This window comes from Astatotilapia calliptera, chromosome 4 (assembly GCF_964374335.1).
Source record: "Astatotilapia calliptera chromosome 4, fAstCal68.1, whole genome shotgun sequence".
Taxonomy (NCBI): Eukaryota; Metazoa; Chordata; class Actinopteri; order Cichliformes; family Cichlidae; genus Astatotilapia; species Astatotilapia calliptera.
This window is the reverse complement of record NC_137425.1, coordinates 30,316,388-30,323,112: the sequence shown is the minus strand read 5'-3', so window position 1 is coordinate 30,323,112 and position 6,725 is coordinate 30,316,388. Positions and strand designations below refer to the sequence as shown.

At 38.5% G+C, this 6,725-nt stretch overlaps 1 non-coding gene across 1 annotated transcript; it reads right to left on the bottom strand.

The window, feature by feature from the left end:
- Positions 1 to 892: 892 nt before the first annotated feature.
- Positions 893 to 6,037, bottom strand: prr15la (proline rich 15 like a). The gene is made up of 2 exons (XR_013908917.1): positions 5,903 to 6,037; positions 893 to 1,363 (listed from the first exon to the last, which is right to left on the bottom strand). It is a non-coding gene; the product is annotated as a proline rich 15 like a (transcript).
- Positions 6,038 to 6,725: the final 688 nt, after the last annotated feature.

Below are 6,725 nucleotides of genomic sequence, written 5' to 3'. Positions count from 1 at the left end.
AGCCACTAACTTTACTGGTTCCATTGTTTGACCCAGTAGTTCTGTTGTGCTTTAATGGTGCCACATTTTGATTCTAGTAGAATTTGTTTTGTTTTATGTCAATAAAACCATACAAACAAACAAAAAATTGATAATTTTGTTTGAAAAACAGAAACAAAACAATGTGGTTCCACATTTCTATTGGAAAGAAGTAATATCCACATATTGTTTTAGTTTGTTGAAATCTGAAATATCTGCGGATAAACTATAACGTGGTGGTAAAAGAGAAAAAGAAATTCTTTAAAGCCAGTCTGGGAATTCTTATTTGAACCAGTCATTTGATGAAGTGTTTCTTTGTGCCCATTATCATAGTGCAAAAAATTCAACTATAATTAAATGCATTCAATGCAACACATGAAGGAAAAAAGAGAGAAAACTTTTCATGGATATTTGATCACCGGGACCTGAAATGATATTAATTTAAAAAACTATTTATTGCACTACTAGTATCACCACTCAGTGGGTCTGGTTTGTTAAAGCATTGAACTAAATATGCTATATGACACATTTACGCTGTCATAGCTCGTGTTCTATCCAGTTTCTGCTTGGAGCCTGAGTTAAAGACACATTGCTGTGTAGATACAGTCCATGTGTGTGTCTAAGCTGAACTGTAGTCCAGGTGATCCAGTGGTGTTTATAAGGTGATGAGGCAGGGTTTCGACTAAAAACAGAGACTAGACTAATGGACTAAACAGTTGTTCAAATCCCTGCAAACACTTTTTGTCCTACTATCAGCAGCATGTGTTTGACAATCACCAAAGCTGAAAACAGACTGAAAGTGCCTCAAGATACAGATCTACCAGAGATCCTTGGCTGGATTTTGTGTTGTTTTCCTTTCCTTCTTGTTGACTGATTGGACCGTTTGAACAGGGTATGTATTTTTTTCTCTCATAAATGCGTCTGCGTTAGTCTTTACATGTTTGTGAATCTTCATCTGTGTAATGTTCACTTCTCAGCCTTCTGGTTCTCATCCCTGGCAGGGCCACTCCCAGGAAACATCTCTGGGTTTTCCGTCAGTGTGGCTCTCACTCTTTTCTTCTCCTTAAACCTCCCAGAATGTGACACTTTGACGTGACGCCCCTTACTGGCTGTCGTCTTGTCCACGATCTTCCCCAGTCGGGCTTCCAGCTGGGCATCTTCTGTTTGGGCAGCAGCTCCTGAGGCTGCACTTGAACGATGCTGACTGCTGGGTGAGTTGGACACAGATTCTGGAGAGATTTCATACAAAACCTTTGGTTGGGATTTTTTTCTCCTCATAAAAGTGAGCTTCCACCAGCCTGTCGATGACTCTGCCATGATGAATAAAATGTGGGGTGGAATAAACCTTAAGAGAAGAAAAAAAATTAATTAGGATGGCTATAAGAAAACTAGAGACTCGTTAATTTGTTATAAATAATTGTATTTAATAAGAATAATGTGCATGTGTGGGTAATAATTTCTGTTTATATGTGTGTTTGACTGTGTATCTAAACACTTTCTGCCCATGGCATTGTTAATATTTCAGTGTAATCCAATAGTTTCCACATTTCGTGGATACGGACATACTCATATTACTATATGTGCGTGTGCCTGCATGTCTGTGTAAAAAAAGCTGAATAAGAAGGCAAACATATAGGAAGTCATTGTGATTAATCCCCAGTGGGTGTGTGTGGGGTGTGTGCATGTCTGATGTCAAATGATATGTTACAGCTTTATCGTGTTCCTGGCTGTTTGTTCAGTGTGATTTTTGGAGTCATGATGAGCTGACAAACGTGACATGTGCGCTGTAAACTTCATACATACAGTGTGATTAATCCATGAATTATGGCACTAGTAGATTAAACAGTAACAATCACAATAATATTAATAATAACAGTAATACTAAACAGAGTGCAGGTCTATAGTAAATCTTACTATACTTTACTGTTAGTAAATAACCATTCTGGCCCAGATTGAAATATTTACCTATAATAATGACTGATTGGATTTGCTGTTAAAGTTACAATTGATATACTTAAGGATGGGAATTGAGAACCAGTTCTTATAGAGCTTTGGTTCCCAGCAGTTCAGTTCCTTGGAATTGTTAGTCTGCCTGCTTATCAGATCTACTTGCACTTTGCGCTGCAATCAGCTGATTTCAGTTCAGTCTCTCAGTCTACAGAGTGGATTTGGACATTGGACATTTTATTTTTATTGCACAGAAGCACGAGTTACAGGGTGATCTGTCCATAACAGAAAACTCTGGCTCTTTGCAAAGATCTGCACCACACAGCATGCTAACGCTAGCCAAGAACCCAGAGTGATATTAAAAGTGACCAACCCCAGCCTAGCAGCCATGCACTGGACTTCAACAGCTAACAAACCGATAACCAGTCAGGTAGCAGCCTCCATTTCTATCTGTTCAAGTTTCTGCAGTAGAATCACCGGAAGTCTCAGTGGGCTTGTTTTCATCTGTGTTTTGTGTCGTCCACATTGTGTTAATACCCAAATACTAAGATCATGTGTGTGTCCTCATTAGGGAAGAAATAACCCCAACACTGATCCTGGTAAACCTCCAACATGCACGAACATTTTTATAACGTATCTATGAATCTGATTGGCAGCTGTATCTAATAGTTGTTTGATAGATGTTACCTCCACTAACTGTACTCGCTGAGGTGAACCCCTTGACCACTTGTGTGTTTTTAGTGCAATAATCCCTATATGGGCCTGTGTGTTGCACCCATACAGTTTATTAATGTATCTTTTTAACTAAACTTGGTTGAAAATATGGTCACTTCATATTTCAAAAAGAAAACTAACAAGTTAATTTAATTACTGTACCTTATTGGGTAATACAGTAATATAACAATTGTGTTGATAGCTGCATTACAAAGCTTTTCAATTCTTTGCATGATGAAGGGTTTAACGAAAAACACAACAAGCGCTCTCTATAAGCATCTACATCGATAACATGCTAACAGAAAGCTAACAGAAAGCTAGTCAGGAGCTCAGAGGGATGACAAAGCTAAGTGACCCCAGGCGAGCAGGATAGCCAACTCTCAATACTTTAAAAGATTCTTCTTCCTTTGTGTGTGTGTGTGTAAAAAAACAGTGTGACAGCAAGCTTGTTGCATTGTCGTCTCTATTTCTACCTGCTCATGTTTTTACAGTATAATTGCAGTTGCAGTCACTTTGGTTGGTTTGCAGCTTGCTGTGCATTGTCAGCCTTGTGTTTATACTTAATAACTAGATGGAGGAATTGAACTTGCTGTGAAGTTTGACCATCCTGCTGTGAAGCCAACAGTGCTGCCCTGCAATAAACCTGACATGGCATTTTCTTATCATTTAATCTTTACTGTTATACCTGCTGAACATTAGCACGCTAATACTCTCATGTGTAACTTTAGACAGAGAGTAGCTAACTCCTTCCCATGGCACTCAGTGTTTATGCAAAACTAAGCTAATTTTCTTTTATCTGTGACTTTATTCTGTGTTTTGCATACAGATTTGAGATTGGTACAGATCATTTATCCAATTCTCAGCAAAGCAAGAAATAAATCCAAACTATTCTTTGGCTTCAGTAGACTCTGATTAAAACTATGCAACAATATGTGGACAGTACAGGCGATATAGTGTTAAAGTCTCCTACATGATCAAATGGTTCCAGTGAGCATAATGATGGGCGTACTGGGCGGGGCAAAATACTATTAAATTTAATATAGGTAAAAGGGGAAAAACAGGAAATCACCCAGCTTGATTCACATTGAGGCCCCTTTTAAAAAAAATAATGTTCTATTATTTCGGCTTTAAAATGACCTATCAACTAAAGATCACCTAACTCTCCCAGCTGGCATGCAAACTGGCTGCAGGCCAGCTCCTGATCGCCTTGTGGCCTGAGGCAAGTTTTTCTCTCAGCTGAGCAAATAGAAACTGACCACATTGTTTTATTTTGTGTTCCGTTTCTTTTCTACTCACTCACACACATGCCCTCTCTCTGTTTCAGGAGCATATGATACGCTCAGCTAACTGACTGTTGTGGAGCTTCTTTTGTCTCTTTTGATGTAGGTTCTATTCAGCTTTGAAGTGATAGCGAGCATCGACGTCTGAACCACCGTCTTTGAACACCTTTTAACTGCGGCAGCCAATTTCCTGCTTGTTGTTTAAATTTAAATCTTCTCTCTTTTTTTTGTCGGCTTAAACACGTATTTGTCACACAATTCCTCAATGCGTCCTCACAACCGGTAGCTCCGAATTTAGGTTATTCTTCTCATCAGGATAAATTGCAGTAAGCTTGGTGAGACTTTTGCTCTAGTGTGATCATCAGATCACATCCCTAATTATTCACATATTTTAAAACTGTCATCTGTAATTTATGCTAAATAACAAATACTGAGATGCTGAAAGAGGATGGTAAGCGTGGTAATGTTAAATTCAAGGCTTTTCCATTTATCTGCATTTGTGGCAATTCTAGAGTCTGTTGGGGCCCTAGGCAAAAAGTAACAGGGGCCCCTCCAAGAATTTATCACCATTGTCTGTTGTGTTGTAGGAAGAGCAACTGTCCTGTTAAATAACAAAATCATACATTTTTAGAAGATTTTTTGAACAGATTGGATCACTACTGTCACTGCAGATATGATGGTGCTCTGGGTGTAGTCTCTGCATTAATAGCCATAATGTTTACGATATGTGAGTGTGTGTGCGAGAGAGTATTGTACCTGGCAGGTACTAGACCAGAGTAGTGCTGTCAGATGATCACACAAAGCAGACATTAAAATGCATGTGCTTACAGCCACACTGTAGTTTAACAGCTCCAAGGAGCACATCTCTACAATCCAAGAACGCAGATGTTTTGTACAATCAATGAGCAGATTTATAGATGCACATATGTTATATATGTCCAGTAAACGTTGGCAAATTCAATGACAACTGGACTTTATGTGTGTGGATGAAATTGATAGCCAGCCTGACAGGCAGACGTACCTAAGAAACCAAAAACCCACAGATCACTGATGAATGTAACGCTTTTTTAATGTATTGAATTAATCCAACTGGAACTTTTAATAGTCAAAGATTGAATGCAGGGTGAGAAAATGTCCGAAGCTCAGAAACATTTCCTGATTAATGCCTAAATGCTTACTAACAAAAAACGATGTTCCTGCAATTATCAGTGTTAAATAGCTTTGGGATAGCAGGGGAAAAACAAATGCGTGGTCTGAGCTCACACTCTTCTGCCTGTGGAAAACCTACAATGCCAACGTTTTCTCACATTGTTTGTGGGTTGTTTGTGTAAAAGTTAAGTCAAAACGTATTTTGGCAGTGTTGAGAAAAATGACAATATTTGATCATTAAGTGAGAATCTGATACGGTGCTAATTTAAATAAAAAATTAAGCATTAACAATGTAGCCAAAGTAGCAGAAAATAAATAAAAGCAGTGTTTCAGCAGTCCAGTGACGCTGCTCGCTCACATTTTAACATGTCAGCTTTCTACTGATGCAGAAAGGAAAGAAGTAGTTTATTAAGATGCAGCTACTTAAAAGTAAAGTAAAAAGTAAAAATAATTTTATTCAGTGGTTCCTAATCAAATGTACTGACGGACCTTGCTTGGAATTAGATGAAAAATAGAAAAAAATATTTGAAGAAAAATCTTTTTCTACTTCTTTTTTGTTTTCTAATCTTTATCCTGTTTGTCAAACATTAACTACTGTAATGACATTTGATAAAATGTATTACTTTAACAACGCAAGGACTTTAGAGCTGCTAACACCCACATGACAAACGGCCACTTCTATTTTTTAAGTCTTCAGAAGGCAACGCGTACATGGCAACAATGCGCTGCAGCTGTCATTTTTTCAAATCTCAGTTTAGATATTTTATTAAAGGCAGAGATGATTCTGGACTCACCTGCTGTAGTTGTGTTTAGCAAGTTTCCCAATCACTTTCCAGCCTCTTTACTCCAGAATTTAGGCTTCCAGGCACAAAAGTTCAGCGTTCACTGTCCTGCTGACCTTTGTTTCACCGCTCTCTCAGACAGAAAGTGGGTCTGAGTTTACAAGGCCCAAGTTAATCATAAGCTGTCTTGGCAATCTGGCAGAAACATGGAATCTAATGTTTCACTTGACAGTTTTCAATCCTCGTTTCTTCATACAAGAGTGTCCGCAATCCATTTTGTTCCCGCACAACTACCCTAAGAAAGATTACACCTGCATCAGGAGGCCGTGTGGTTAAATGAGGACGTCTGACATCATCCACCCCGCTGAAGGTCTCTCTAAAAGGCTCCAACTCACAGACGATACAAGAACGAGAGCTAACTCACTCGTTCAGTCATGTCTTTGTGTTCATCTCTGTATTTCCTCCTTTTTTTCTGTTCACTGCTCTGTCTGTCTCTTCTCAGGTGGTGCATTACAGGTGCTGCAGTTGGCCCCTCCCACTGACACACACAGACTGCACTGTGTGTGTACAATATTAACCACATTTCACTTCCTGACCTTAAACTAACCTTCACTTTATCTCAGCCTACATCTTTCTCTTCAGGTTTCATAGAAAACTTTAAAACTGCCAAAGTATGTCAGCAAATAATGATCCAAATTTACTGATAACTTTCATGCAAAACATATATTTTGATTACCGTAGTCTAGCAATCAGTGTAATTATTATTTATTAACAATAATACCTATAATGTCAAACTGAAAGCTAGACTGACTCAAACATAACAAAGCTGGCTATT